This window comes from Dermacentor albipictus, chromosome 9 (genome assembly GCF_038994185.2).
Source record: "Dermacentor albipictus isolate Rhodes 1998 colony chromosome 9, USDA_Dalb.pri_finalv2, whole genome shotgun sequence".
Taxonomy (NCBI): domain Eukaryota; kingdom Metazoa; phylum Arthropoda; class Arachnida; order Ixodida; family Ixodidae; genus Dermacentor; species Dermacentor albipictus.
Window position 1 is genome coordinate 125,067,646 of NC_091829.1, and position 16,180 is coordinate 125,083,825.

Sequence of the window (16,180 nt, forward strand, 5' to 3'; positions counted from 1 at the left end):
AGTCAGGACTTGATGAACGAAGCCTGTGCTCTGCCGCTCTTTGTTGTAGACTTGCGCTGTCTTCTTGCGCAGTCCCACCTTGCCGTCGGATAAAGCTGTCGCAGTGACGCCTTGAAGTAGGTGCAAATCTGCAATGTGGAACAGTCAGGGATTACGCCTTCTGCTCCACCGCTATCACCGCTGCCAAATGATGCGTCCGCGAAACAGCGGTAGCTTTATAGCCAGGGGGTGGCCACGTGTTCCGTCATCCAGCCTGCACAGTCAGGACTTGATGAACGAAGCCTGTGCACTGCCGCTCTTTGTTGTAGACTTGCGCTGTCTTCTTGCGCAGTCCCACCTTGCCGTCGGATAAAGCTGTCGCAGTGACGCCTTGAAGTAGGTGCAAATCTGCAATGTGCAACAGTCAGGGATTACGCCTTCTGCTCCACCGCTATCACCGCTGCCAAATGATGCGTCCGCGAAACAGCGGTAGCTTTATAGCCAGGGGGTGGCCACGTGTTCCGTCATCCAGCCTGCACAGTCAGGACTTGATGAACGAAGCCTGTGCACTGCCGCTCTTTGTTGTAGACTTGCGCTGTCTTCTTGCGCAGTCCCACCTTGCCGTCGGATAAAGCTGTCGCAGTGACGCCTTGAAGTAGGTGCAAATCTGCAATGTGCAACAGTCAGGGATTACGCCTTCTGCTCCACCGCTATCATCGCTGCCAAATGATGCGTCCGCGAAACAGCGGTAGCTTTATAGCCAGGGGGTGGCCACGTGTTCCGTCATCCAGCCTGCACAGTAAGGACTTGATGAACGAAGCCTGTGCACTGCCGCTCTTTGTTGTAGACTTGCGCTGTCTTCTTGCGCAGTCCCACCTTGCCGTCGGATAAAGTTGTCGCAGTGACGCCTTGAAGTAGGTACAAATCTGCAATGTGCAACAGTCAGGGATTACGCCTTCTCCTCCACCGCTATCACCGCTGCCAAATGATGCGTCCGCGCAACAGCGGTAGCTTTATAGCCAGGGGGTGGCCGCATGTTCCGTCGTCCAGCCTGCACAGTCAGGACTTGATGAACGAAGCCTGTGCACTGCCGCTCTTTGGTGTAGACTTGCGCTGTCTTCTTGCGCAGTCCCACCTTGCCGGCGGATAAAGCTGTCGCAGTGACGCCTTGAAGTAGGTGCAAATCTGCAATGTGCAACAGTCAGGGATTACGCCTTCTGCTCCACCGCTATCACCGATGCCAAATGATGCGTCCGCGAAACAGCGGTAGCTTTATAGCCAGGGGGTGGCCACGTGTTCCGTCATCCAGCCTGCACAGTCAGGACTTGATGAACGAAGCCTGTGCACTGCCGCTCTTTGTTGTAGACTTGCGCTGTCTTCTTGCGCAGTCCCACCTTGCCGTCGGATAAAGCTGTCGCAGTGACGCCTTGAAGTAGGTGCAAATCTGCAATGTGCAACAGTCAGGGATTACGCCTTCTGCTCCACCGCTATCACCGCTGCCAAATGATGCGTCCGCGAAACAGCGGTAGCTTTATAGCCAGGGGGTGGCCACGTGTTCCGTCATCCAGCCTGCACAGTCAGGACTTGATGAACGAAGCCTGTGCACTGCCGCTCTTTGTTGTATACTTGCGCTGTCTTCTTGCGCAGTCCCACCTTGCCGTCGGATAAAGCTGTCGCAGTGACGCCTTGAAGTAGGTGCAAATCTGCAATGTGCAACAGTCAGGGATTACGCCTTCTGCTCCACCGCTATCACCGCTGCCAAATGATGCGTCCGCGAAACAGCGGTAGCTTTATAGCCAGGGGGTGGCCGCATGTTCCGTCGTCCAGCCTGCACAGTCAGGACTTGATGAACGAAGCCTGTGCTCTGCCGCTCTTTGTTGTTGACTTGCGCTGTCTTCTTGCGCAATCCCACCTTGCCGTCGGATAAAGCTGTCGCAGTGACGCCTTGAAGTAGGTGCAAATCTGCAATGTGCAACAGTCAGGGATTACGCCTTCTGCTCCACCGCTATCACCGCTGCCAAATGATGCGTCCGCGAAACAGCGGTAGCTTTATAGCCAGGGGGTGGCCGCATGTTCCGTCGTCCAGCCTGCACAGTCAGGACTTGATGAACGAAGCCTGTGCTCTGCCGCTCTTTGTTGTAGACTTGCGCTGTCTTCTTGCGCAGTCCCACCTTGCCGTCGGATAAAGCTGTCGCAGTGACGCCTTGAAGTAGGTGCAAATCTGCAATGTGCAACAGTCAGGGATTACGCCTTCTGCTCCACCGCTATCACCGCTGCCAAATGATGCGTCCGCGAAACAGCGGTAGCTTTATAGCCAGGGGGTGGCCACGTGTTCCGTCATCCAGCCTGCACAGTCAGGACTTGATGAACGAAGCCTGTGCACTGCCGCTCTTTGTTGTAGACTTGCGCTGTCTTCTTGCGCAGTCCCACCTTGCCGTCGGATAAAGCTGTCGCAGTGACGCCTTGAAGTAGGTGCAAATCTGCAATGTGCAACAGTCAGGGATTACGCCTTCTGCTCCACCGCTATCACCGCTGCCAAATGATGCGTCCGCGAAACAGCGGTAGCTTTATAGCCAGGGGGTGGCCACGTGTTCCGTCATCCAGCCTACACAGTCAGGACTTGATGAACGAAGCCTGTGCACTGCCGCTCTTTGTTGTAGACTTGCGCTGTCTTCTTGCGCAGTCCCACCTTGCCGTCGGATAAAGCTGTCGCAGTGACGCCTTAAAGTAGGTGCAAATCTGCAATGTGCAACAGTCAGGGATTACGCCTTCTGCTCCACCGCTATCACCGCTGCCAAATGATGCGTCCGCGAAACAGCGGTAGCTTTATAGCCAGGGGGTGGCCACGTGTTCCGTCATCCAGCCTGCACAGTCAGGACTTGATGAACGAAGCCTGTGCACTGCCGCTCTTTGTTGTAGACTTGCGCTGTCTTCTTGCGCAGTACCACCTTGCCGTCGGATAAAGCTGTCGCAGTGACGCCTTGAAGTAGGTGCAAATCTGCAATGTGCAACAGTCAGGGATTACGCCTTCTGCTCCACCGCTATCACCGCTGCCAAATGATGCGTCCGCGAAACAGCGGTAGCTTTATAGCCAGGGGGTGGCCACGTGTTCCGTCATCCAGCCTGCACAGTAAGGACTTGATGAACGAAGCCTGTGCACTGCCGCTCTTTGTTGTAGACTTGCGCTGTCTTCTTGCGCAGTCCCACCTTGCCGTCGGATAAAGTTGTCGCAGTGACGCCTTGAAGTAGGTACAAATCTGCAATGTGCAACAGTCAGGGATTACGCCTTCTCCTCCACCGCTATCACCGCTGCCAAATGATGCGTCCGCGCAACAGCGGTAGCTTTATAGCCAGGGGGTGGCCGCATGTTCCGTCGTCCAGCCTGCACAGTCAGGACTTGATGAACGAAGCCTGTGCTCTGCCGCTCTTTGTTGTAGACTTGCGCTGTCTTCTTGCGCAGTCCCACCTTGCCGTCGGATAAAGCTGTCGCAGTGACGCCTTGAAGTAGGTGCAAATCTGCAATGTGCAACAGTCAGGGATTACGCCTTCTGCTCCACCGCTATCACCGCTGCCAAATGATGCGTCCGCGAAACAGCGGTAGCTTTATAGCCAGGGGGTGGCCACGTGTTCCGTCATCCAGCCTGCACAGTCAGGACTTGATGAACGAAGCCTGTGCACTGCCGCTCTTTGTTGTAGACTTGCGCTGTCTTCTTGCGCAGTCCCACCTTGCCGTCGGATAAAGCTGTCGCAGTGACGCCTTGAAGTAGGTGCAAATCTGCAATGTGCAACAGTCAGGGATTACGCCTTCTGCTCCACCGCTATCACCGCTGCCAAATGATGCGTCCGCGAAACAGCGGTAGCTTTATAGGCAGGGGGTGGCCACGTGTTCCGTCATCCAGCCTGCACAGTCAGGACTTGATGAACGAAGCCTGTGCACTGCCGCTCTTTGTTGTAGACTTGCGCTGTCTTCTTGCGCAGTCCCACCTTGCCGTCGGATAAAGCTGTCGCAGTGACGCCTTGAAGTAGGTGCAAATCTGCAATGTGCAACAGTCAGGGATTACGCCTTCTGCTCCACCGCTATCACCGCTGCCAAATGATGCGTCCGCGAAACAGCGGTAGCTTAATAGCCAGGGGGTGGCCACGTGTTCCGTCATCCAGCCTGCACAGTCAGGACTTGATGAACGAAGCCTGTGCTCTGCCGCTCTTTGTTGTAGACTTGCGCTGTCTTCTTGCGCAGTCCCACCTTGCCGTCGGATAAAGCTGTCGCAGTGACGCCTTGAAGTAGGTGCAAATCTGTAATGTGCAACAGTCAGGGATTACGCCTTCTGCTCCACCGCTATCACCGCTGCCAAATGATGCGTCCGCGAAACAGCGGTAGCTTTATAGCCAGGGGGTGGCCACGTGTTCCGTCATCCAGCCTGCACAGTCAGGACTTGATGAACGAAGCCTGTGCTCTGCCGCTCTTTGTTGTAGACTTGCGCTGTCTTCTTGCGCAGTCCCACCTTACCGTCGGATAAAGCTGTCGCAGTGACGCCTTGAAGTAGGTGCAAATCTGCAATGTGCAACAGTCAGGGATTACGCCTTCTGCTCCACCGCTATCACCGCTGCCAAATGATGCGTCCGCGAAACAGCGGTAGCTTTATAGCCAGGGGGTGGCCACGTGTTCCGTCATCCAGCCTGCACAGTCAGGACTTGATGAACGAAGCCTGTGCTCTGCCGCTCTTTGTTGTAGACTTGCGCTGTCTTCTTGCGCAGTCCCACCTTGCCGTCGGATAAAGCTGTCGCAGTGACGCCTTGAAGTAGGTGCAAATCTGCAATGTGCAACAGTCAGGGATTACGCCTTCTGCTCCACCGCTATCACCGCTGCCAAATGATGCGTCCGCGAAACAGCGGTAGCTTTATAGCCAGGGGGTGGCCACGTGTTCCGTCATCCAGCCTGCACAGTCAGGACTTGATGAACGAAGCCTGTGCACTGCCGCTCTTTGGTGTAGACTTGCGCTGTCTTCTTGCGCAGTCCCACCTGGCCGGCGGATAAAGCTGTCGCAGTGACGCCTTGAAGTAGGTGCAAATCTGCAATGTGCAACAGTCAGGGATTACGCCTTCTGCTCCACCGCTATCACCGATGCCAAATGATGCGTCCGCGAAACAGCGGTAGCTTTATAGCCAGGGGGTGGCCACGTGTTCCGTCATCCAGCCTGCACAGTCAGGACTTGATGAACGAAGCCTGTGCACTGCCGCTCTTTGTTGTAGACTTGCGCTGTCTTCTTGCGCAGTCCCACCTTGCCGTCGGATAAAGCTGTCGCAGTGACGCCTTGAAGTAGGTGCAAATCTGCAATGTGCAACAGTCAGGGATTACGCCTTCTGCTCCACCGCTATCACCGCTGCCAAATGATGCGTCCGCGAAACAGCGGTAGCTTTATAGCCAGGGGGTGGCCGCATGTTCCGTCGTCCAGCCTGCAGAGTCAGGACTTGATGAACGAAGCCTGTGCTCTGCCGCTCGTTGTTGTAGACTTGCGCTCTCTTCTTGCGCAGTCCCACCTTGCCGTCGGATAAAGCTGTCGCAGTGACGCCTTGAAGTAGGTGCAAATCTGCAATGTGCAACAGTCAGGTATTACGCCTTCTGCTCCACCGCTATCAACGCTGCCAAATGATGCGTCCGCGAAACAGCGGTAGCTTTATAGCCAGGGGGTGGCCACGTGTTCCGTCATCCAGCCTGCACAGTCAGGACTTGATGAACGAAGCCTGTGCACTGCCGCTCTTTGTTGTAGACTTGCGCTGTCTTCTTGCGCAGTCCCACCTTGCCGTCGGATAAAGCTGTCGCAGTGACGCCTTGAAGTAGGTGCAAATCTGCAATGTGCAACAGTCAGGGATTACGCCTTCTGCTCCACCGCTATCACCGCTGCCAAATGATGCGTCCGCGAAACAGCGGTAGCTTTATAGCCAGGGGGTGGCCGCATGTTCCGTCGTCCAGCCTGCACAGTCAGGACTTGATGAACGAAGCCTGTGCTCTGCCGCTCTTTGTTGTTGACTTGCGCTGTCTTCTTGCGCAATCCCACCTTGCCGTCGGATAAAGCTGTCGCAGTGACGCCTTGAAGTAGGTGCAAATCTGCAATGTGCAACAGTCAGGGATTACGCCTTCTGCTCCACCGCTATCACCGCTGCCAAATGATGCGTCCGCGAAACAGCGGTAGCTTTATAGCCAGGGGGTGGCCGCATGTTCCGTCGTCCAGCCTGCACAGTCAGGACTTGATGAACGAAGCCTGTGCTCTGCCGCTCTTTGTTGTAGACTTGCGCTGTCTTCTTGCGCAGTCCCACCTTGCCGTCGGATAAAGCTGTCGCAGTGACGCCTTGAAGTAGGTGCAAATCTGCAATGTGCAACAGTCAGGGATTACGCCTTCTGCTCCACCGCTATCACCGCTGCCAAATGATGCGTCCGCGAAACAGCGGTAGCTTTATAGCCAGGGGGTGGCCACGTGTTCCGTCATCCAGCCTGCACAGTCAGGACTTGATGAACGAAGCCTGTGCTCTGCCGCTCTTTGTTGTAGACTTGCGCTGTCTTCTTGCGCAGTCCCACCTTGCCGTCGGATAAAGCTGTCGCAGTGACGCCTTGAAGTAGGTGCAAATCTGCAATGTGCAACAGTCAGGGATTACGCCTTCTGCTCCACCGCTATCACCGCTGCCAAATGATGCGTCCGCGCAACAGCGGTAGCTTTATAGCCAGGGGGTGGCCGCATGTTCCGTCGTCCAGCCTGCACAGTCAGGACTTGATGAACGAAGCCTGTGCTCTGCCGCTCTTTGTTGTAGACTTGCGCTGTCTTCTTGCGCAGTCCCACCTTGCCGTCGGATAAAGCTGTCGCAGTGACGCCTTGAAGTAGGTGCAAATCTGCAATGTGCAACAGTCAGGGATTACGCCTTCTGCTCCACCGCTATCACCGCTGCCAAATGATGCGTCCGCGAAACAGCGGTAGCTTTATAGCCAGGGGGTGGCCACGTGTTCCGTCATCCAGCCTGCACAGTCAGGACTTGATGAACGAAGCCTGTGCACTGCCGCTCTTTGTTGTAGACTTGCGCTGTCTTCTTGCGCAGTCCCACCTTGCCGTCGGATAAAGTTGTCGCAGTGACGCCTTGAAGTAGGTACAAATCTGCAATGTGCAACAGTCAGGGATTACGCCTTCTCCTCCACCGCTATCACCGCTGCCAAATGATGCGTCCGCGCAACAGCGGTAGCTTTATAGCCAGGGGGTGGCCGCATGTTCCGTCGTCCAGCCTGCACAGTCAGGACTTGATGAACGAAGCCTGTGCACTGCCGCTCTTTGGTGTAGACTTGCGCTGTCTTCTTGTGCAGTCCCACCTTGCCGGCGGATAAAGCTGTCGCAGTGACGCCTTGAAGTAGGTGCAAATCTGCAATGTGCAACAGTCAGGGATTACGCCTTCTGCTCCACCGCTATCACCGATGCCAAATGATGCGTCCGCGAAACAGCGGTAGCTTTATAGCCAGGGGGTGGCCACGTGTTCCGTCGTCCAGCCTGCACAGTCAGGACTTGATGAACGAAGCCTGTGCTCTGCCGCTCTTTGTTGTAGACTTGCGCTGTCTTCTTGCGCAGTCCCACCTTGCCGTCGGATAAAGCTGTCGCAGTGACGCCTTGAAGTAGGTGCAAATCTGCAATGTGCAACAGTCAGGGATTACGCCTTCTGCTCCACCGCTATCACCGCTGCCAAATGATGCGTCCGCGAAACAGCGGTAGCTTTATAGCCAGGGGGTGGCCACGTGTTCCGTCATCCAGCCTGCACAGTCAGGACTGGATGAACGAAGCCTGTGCTCTGCCGCTCTTTGTTGTAGACTTGCGCTGTCTTCTTGCGCAGTCCCACCTTGCCGTCGGATAAAGCTGTCGCAGTGACGCCTTGAAGTAGGTGCAAATCTGCAATGTGCAACAGTCAGGGATTACGCCTTCTGCTCCACCGCTATCACCGCTGCCAAATGATGCGTCCGCGAAACAGCGGTAGCTTTATAGCCAGGGGGTGGCCGCATGTTCCGTCGTCCAGCCTGCACAGTCAGGACTTGATGAACGAAGCCTGTGCACTGCCGCTCTTTGTTGTAGACTTGCGCTGTCTTCTTGCGCAGTCCCACCTTGCCGTCGGATAAAGCTGTCGCAGTGACGCCTTGAAGTAGGTGCAAATCTGCAATGTGCAACAGTCAGGGATTACGCCTTCTGCTCCACCGCTATCACCGCTGCCAAATGATGCGTCCGCGAAACAGCGGTAGCTTTATAGCCAGGGGGTGGCCACGTGTTCCGTCATCCAGCCTGCACAGTCAGGACTTGATGAACGAAGCCTGTGCACTGCCGCTCTTTGTTGTAGACTTGCGCTGTCTTCTTGCGCAGTCCCACCTTGCCGTCGGATAAAGCTGTCGCAGTGACGCCTTGAAGTAGGTGCAAATCTGCAATGTGCAACAGTCAGGGATCATGCCTTCTGCTCCGCCGCTGTCGCCACTGCCAAATGATGCGTCCGCGAAACAGCGGTAGCTTTATAGCCAGGGGGTGGCCACGTGTTCCGTCGTCCAGCCTGCGCAATCAGGACAAGGTCGATTCAAATAGGTCGCGAAGCTTCGGGCGAAAAGCGGTTCAGTACAGATTGTCACCGACATCAGCATGGGGGGTTATGGGAGCAGAGATTGAAGCGCGATTATGTTTGGAGGGAACAAACATTGGGAAAGAAAAACGCGTTTTTTAATTCAAACGAGACACAGTTAGATTCATTCCACGAAAATAAGATTCCTAGTGTATTTTATATATTCGTGACGAGTTAAGAAAATACGTTTAATTTAATATTATTAATAAATGCATTTCTTTTCAGCGCCCATCGCTACAGGGGCCGTTGACGCCGCCATCACTAGCAGTGCAATGCACGTCTTGAAATGGGCAGAAAGGCGCACTCGTGAAGTTCACCTGTTGAAATACGCCCCCCTCACAGTTTGTGCTTTCTTGCTTGTGGAAGTCTGTCTGAATTTGGTGACGCGGGTAGCTTCATCGCTTCTTAATCTGTTCAGTCAAAAGTAGCGAGTTTCGACCGCCAGATAATTGTGTAGTTCTTTTCGCGCTACTGCGCTGGCCGACGGGCTTGGCATCCGACAATAGGATCAGCACTCTACACCTAAAGCTTTCGTCGGCCTCCAAAGAAAGTATGTTCTGTGCAGGGATGCGATTTCGACAACCGTATGGCTGGCCTTTTCCTGCATCGCTTTCCACGCTGAAAGCTCGAAACGCCCATCAAGTCGAATGGCGGGGCATTTGAATATATAGCTCCAAATGAAGGACAACAAAACAAATTTCGCGCCTTCGAAAACAAAATGACGTCACTTCTGCTTTTAACGGACATGGCGTCACATTATTTTTTCTTCCGCCGGAAGTGTTGTTCCCACCACATACAGATGGCGCTAAGCCCCATGAACCGCCGATGGACCGCCATGTTTTGAACGTATGGGCTGCTATGGAAGCTTCACTACCACGTATATTTACCTTGATCAGGACTCGATGAACGAAGCCTGTGCACTGCCGGTCTTTGTTCTAGACTTGCGCTGTCTTCTTGCGCAGTCCCACCTGCCCGTCGGATAAAGCCGCCGCAGCGACGCCTTGAAGTAGGTGCAAATCTGCAATGTGCAACAGTCAGGGATTATGCCTTCTGCTACGCCTATGTCACCGCTGCCAAAATTCGTCAGTTCGACGAACAGCAACCGCACCTCCATCGGTTGCTGCTTTCAGTTTTCCGATATGGGCTCGCAGAGAGGCCCCGTGCTGGGCCAGTGTATGGACGGCGCTTCGGCGATAGGTAGCGGCCTGGTGACGGCGACCGGTAGGGCCGTCGAGGGCGCCACGGAGTAGCGGCGAGGAAGTCGGCGATATGAGGGGGGCGTTCTCCTACCCGAGTTCGTGATGCGCTGACAGCGAACCCTCACAATCCCAGGTCGTGGTATGGGCACCGGCGGTACACATGGCCGGCTTCCCCGCAGTGGTAGCAGAGCGGGCGGTGGTCAGGAGCGCGCCAAACATCTGTCTTCCTCGGGTAGCTGCTCTTGGCGACGGGTGGGCGTGCTGGCGGCGGCGGCAGTGGTCGACGGAATGGCGGCGTTAAAGGGCCCTGGTGCGATCGTGGACGGGGACCTTGACGGCGGGCGACGGCGGCGTAGGTCATAGCTTCTGGCTGGGGCTGCGATGATTGTGGTTGTACCTCGGGAACTTCGAGCAATCGCTGGACTACTTCTTTGACAATTTCGGTGATTGAGGCCACTTGAGGTTGCGATGAAGGGAAGATTCTTTGAAGCTCCTTTCGCACGACTGCCCGGATGGTCTCACGCAGGTGGTCTGGGGATTGATTGAACTTCGGCGTAGCTTGTTGGCTTGGTGCGTCGGTCAAATTGGGTTCCGCAATTCCACTGTCTTCTCGATGCTCGTCACCTGATGAAGAAACTCGTCGGCGGTCTTCGGTGGGCTTCTTACCATTCCGGCGAAAAGTTCCTCCTTTATACCACGCACAAGTAGACGGGCTTTCTTCTCCTCGAACGTTTCCGGGTCGGCGTGGCGGAACAGACGGGTCATTTCCTTAGTGAAGATCGCGATCGTCTCATTCGCCAGCTGCGCTCTGGCCTCCAGTAGAGCTTTGGCTCACTCTTTTCGCACGACGCTTGTAAATGTTTGCAGGAACCCGCTTCGGAACAGGTCCCACGTCGTCAAGGTGGCTTCTCGATTCTCGAACCACGTCTTGGCGGCGTCCTCCAATGCAAAATAGACATGTCGCAGCTTGTCGTCGCTTGCCTAGCTGTTAAACGTAGCGACCCTCTCATACGTTTCCAGCCAGCTTTCCGGATCCTCAAATGTGGAACCGCGGAACGTCGGTGGTTCCCTGGGATGCTGCAGCACGATGGGGGACGCTGGGGCTGCCATTGGGGTTGCCTTGGCCACAATCTTCTTGGTCTCCTCAGGTAGAAGTCCATGCTCCGGGGGCAGCTGTTGAAGACGGCGGCTTGCTCGATGGTCCGGGACTACGTTGGTGTTCTCTTCTCGGTCTGGGCTTAGCACACGGCTTGTCGGGGGCGTCCGGTACATGAACGAAAAGCACCTCCACCAGATGTCACATGGTGGTGACGTTGAAGAACACAGTAGCAATAGTGCGAAAGACCAAACTAACTTTTGTTGGGCGAACCTGTGCCCATAAAAACAGGCTACACTTATAGCACAACGATAGCGGCGAACACGGTCGGCGATCGTCGAAAATCTGATCAGCGGGTCAAGCGCGTCGGCTTTTATACATCAATCGTCGAATGTTCCAGATTAATCGCTGGGACCCGCGTATCTTCCATAATGTTCTAAACTATTCGCGTCGCGCATACATGCAATCAAATTACACAATTTGCGGTGAGAGACAGTGGACGGAACCATCGATAACATTCCAGAAACTTCTTTTACATGCAGGCGCGTCCTGCGCTTTGCGATAACATTTGTTAGGCGGCGAAACGTGGTCGCCCGATAAAGATAAGTGCACTTGTCAATATCTTCCAATATCAAAATTAATTCGAGACCATCTTGAGTTGTTTTTCTCAGCAATTCGATCATTTGGCTGCTGTATTGATAATCCTACAGCAAGACAGTACACCGCTGCTTTTAAGCGTCTTGTTCAAAATGAAGTGCAAGGTGTGACTAGTGGAAACTGTCTCCCTCTAGACCACATCAAAATTTTGTATGCCAGTTCATTTGCGAGGCTATCGCCTACAAGCATAATAAATGCTACAATAGCACGAAGGCTGCTTCCGAATGATTAGCCATTATATCAAGGTGTGCCGACTATTGATGAGGAGCATGCTCACTGCTCAGATTCAGGCAAAATATCAGAAATTTCAGACATTATCATTGCTGGATTTATTGTCTCACATTTACAGTTCAAGCTATTATGTCATGAGTGAAGTTCTGCACTGACTTCTTCTACACATGGTGACAAGGCATACTCTCTGGTTAGAAAGAAGTAACATGGTGGATTCGTTTATCCTTCTAATAATGTGCTCACAATATGTCAATAATCTGAGAAGCAACTGTGACACGCTCTCGTTTGCTACCTATTGGAGTCCCGCATGTTTGCAGTCAAGGTTGCAGTGGCCACGATGACCGCTCTTGAAGGGAAGGATCTGTTCCCAGATTTGAGTGAACATAGCCTTGATAACTCTCCACTGGAACGTCATATGCAATATTTGCAAAGAGCATTTGTAGATAAATTTCGGCAAGTGAGGATGCCTCACCTCAGCAGGTCAACAACAGGCCGTCTTCACCAAGAAATAGTGCGGTAAAAGCCTACTAAACTTACACAATTTAAAGGTCAGTGACAGTGTATAATTATGTGCATAATAAATCTATAATTATAGCCTCACACCGGCATCTTGTAAGTTCTTCGAAGGCAGGTTACCTATGGAGAACTTTTCCTATTTTTACACAGAGCAGTGACAAACTGGCCCAAAGTTCGCTTATGCATATGTTCGTGCGCTGTGTTACCTATTATTGGTACCCGCCGTGGTTGCTCAGTGGCTATGGTGTTGGGCTGCTGAGCACGAGGTCGCGGGATCGAATCCCGGCCACGGCGGCCGCATTTCGATGGGGGCGAAATGCGAAAACACCCGTGTGCTTAGATTTAGGTGCACGTCAAAGAACCCCAGGAGGTCAAAATTTCCGGAGTCCTCCACTACGGCGTGCCTCATAATCAGAAAGTGGTTTTGGCACGTAAAACCCCAAATATTATTATTACTATTATTGGTGTTTACACAGAGCAGCTTAGAAAACACCCTAGAATATGACAAAGTTCCACTTTTTCTAGTCTACCGATTGGTTGACAAATTGCATTTCGATACAGTGAGGCATGTTTACATCATATGATGCCCAGTAATTTACATGGACACCAAATTTCGTCTTTTGGTCCTGGTATAGATGCAAACAGTGGTTGTCACTGTCTGCTATGTCATCATCTTTATACTTGAGTTTGTCAAAGCCTCATTGTATCTTAGTGTTTATTAATATTTTACTCACTATGTGATAGCTTGATTTGTCTTTGTTTGCCATATTTTGGCCCCATCACAAAAACTAAAATGCAATGCTTCCTGGTGTTCTTTTTTCGATTTCTGTCTACATGGTACTCTATTGCTTAAGTGTGCATCTGTTATCTTATTGCTCCGTTAGGTTAAGTTATTCTGCACTTAAAATGTAAGCATATTATTCAAGCAATGTCGTGACAAGCTGCCCCACTTGCTACCTGAGAGAGAATTCATTCAACATACATGTGCACACCTCAACGCTGAAATATACGCAGTGTGAAAGCTGAAGAGTTGACTATGCAGACAAAGATTTGCCTCAATTGACTTCAATATGGTGAAACAAGTTACACGCAAGAGGCTTACCAAGCCAAGAAAGAGCAGGCAAGATTGCCACATGGACAACACTTCTTAATGTATACTTGAACAAAAGAGTGCTACGAAGACACGGACTAAAAGAGGAGCATGTACGACGGACAAGGCGCCTTGTCCGTCGTACATGTTCCTTTTTTAGTTCTTGTCTTCGTAGCGCTCTTTTCTTCAAGTATACAAAACCAACTCGCCCCCATCAAGCTTCTGCTGCTTCTTTATATGTACGTCTCTTTCAGGAGTGAATGTGTTTGTTGGCAGTTAAGTTCTTACCTGACCAACAATTGAGTGCAGCCCAGCACGACTTTAGCAGTAAGCGTCCTTATACACCCACAAACATCGTGTATGTAGCCTGAGGTGGATTTCTCGGTGACTATTTGGCACTGTACACATTGCAGGAATATGCCACCGAATGACGGAGACAGAGAGATAAAAAAAAGGTTTCTTCAGCACAGCCCACAGTCCGGTCGCAAGGGAACCAAAACCTCAGCTAAATAGTCTAAAATTTGCTGTTGCCGTTTCCCTACGCATTGTTTTTATTGTAATAATAATAATATTTGGGGTTTTACGTGCCAAAACCACTTTCTGATTATGAGGCACGCCGTAGTGGAGGACTCCGGAAATTTTGACAACCTGGGGTTCTTTAACGTGCACCTAAATCTAAGTACACGGGTGTTTTCGCATTTCGCCCCCATCGAAATGCGGCCGCCGTGGCCGGGATTCGATCCCGCGACCTCGTGCTCAGCAGCCCAACACCATAGCCACTGAGCAACCACGGCGGGTTTGTTTTTATTGTAAACTTACATATAAACAAAACAAAATTTAACAATATATACGAGGAACCTACGCAGCAAATGCAACTCACATTCACATTTGAAAACGGAAGAAACAGTCGGAGCATCAAGCAGGAAAATTTGGCTCGCCAGGTGCGAAAGAAAGTACTCTATTTCATCTTTCTTTATTTCGATATTTGTATCCCTCGCACATAGTCATTGTCATAGCCGTCTCGCGCCTCTCTCTTACCCATTCTCTCCTTGCCGCCCGCGTGCCGCCGCTATGCCACCCTCTCCCTCAATGTCGGACAATCGGGGTGGGTGAAAGATAGCTTGCTTCAATAAACACCTTATTCCTTGAGAAACTTGTCGGCAAGAGAGAGGTAGCCATAGATTGGAAGAACTTGCGCAGAACGGACCTAAACGCGAAATATGGGGAATTCGGGATTCATTGTGGGAAGCATCTAAAGAAGGCGGAAGTCATCGATGCGATAGAGGCAAGCGGTAGAGATGATGGCGAGATTGTGGAGGCTTCGGAGAATATTCAGGACCAGAGAAAGCGAGAGCAGGATGAACGCGAGCGCCAACGCTGGAGAAGAGCCGACATAAGGCGGGACAAAGAACGCGAAAGGGAAATACAGGAAATTCACAGGGAAATCCGGCATCTCAGGGCACTGCAGGCATGGTCTAAGCTACACCTATTCGAAGACAGCGAAAACATAGAACATTTTTTCTGAATTTCTCGAGAATGTTTGTTCAGAGATGCAGCTGGACTGTGTGTTTTGGTCAGTTAGGTTGTTGGGGGCACTTCCTAGTAGCGTGTCCTATTCCTAAGCTGGCCTTTCTAAAGTTGACTTCAAGGAGTACGATCTGGCTAAACATACATTGTAGCGCCATTGCGGTATTTATGTAGAGAGCAAGATACAAGATCAAGGTGATCAGTGCAGAATTTGTCCTTTCTAAAAAACTGAGGTTGCGCCAGTGAATGAAGAGCGTAAAAAGTGCGAGGTAGCGAAACCCTCAAAGAGAGAGAGCATGAGCAAAGCGAGGCCGTCGCCTGTCTAAAAAGAGGGGTCATTCCGAAGGGAGTCCCTTGCTAGGACGAGGCTTGTTCCAGTAGCCGTGAGAAGGTTAATGAGGCGCTGGAGATTTCCCCGTATCTGAGAAGTTGGCCGACTTTCCGGAATCGTCTAGGAAAGACCCAGATGCGACGTCGGCCGAGCGAAGAAAGGACTCGATGCAGCCGAACGGAGCGGGGATCGCTCAGGGCTCTACCACCGGTGACTGCGAAATGCAGTAGTACGCCGAAACCGAGCCAGCGGCCATCATGGAGAGCCCTTTTTGCAGGGACGAAGCTTCTTCCAACAATCCTATGAGGGTCAGTGTAGGACTGGATACCTTCCTCGTGCCTTAGCACTTGAGTGACTCTCTGGCATTGCCAAGAATGGAGAAGGAAGTAGAGACAGTGGCGATTCCGAATGGCGTTTCTTGCGGGGTGAGGCTTGTTTCAGTCGCCCTAACAGTGTAAAGAGGCGCTGAAGTCTTTCCTCACAACACCGCACTTCAGCGATGTTCCGGAATCGCCAAAAGGAGTGAATTATATGGCGGCTAGGCAGGGCAGGAACCCGACGTTCGTGGTTTCTAGCGGTACATTCCGTCACATCCCGACAGCACAATTTTGGTTCAGGCGGCGCGGAATCATACCAGGTACGTGTTCGGTGCATCAAAAACTTGTGAAAGATGCCACAACTCAGCGCTTAAGAGAAAGGAACAGGCATTCGCGCAGAGCCGAGAAGGGTTCATTGTGCCGAGTAAGACAAAGGAAGCGTCGCAAAAGGCTCATAACAACAATGGAGGCCGTGTCTCGTCAAGTAAGGGTGCGGCCGAGATGTTCAACGTGGCTGAGACATGCTCGTCGGAACTGGGCCAGTGGAATAGTCGCTGAGGCGGAGTGCACCGCGAGAGCGAGCACAAAGGAAGAATGGCTCTTCTTCCC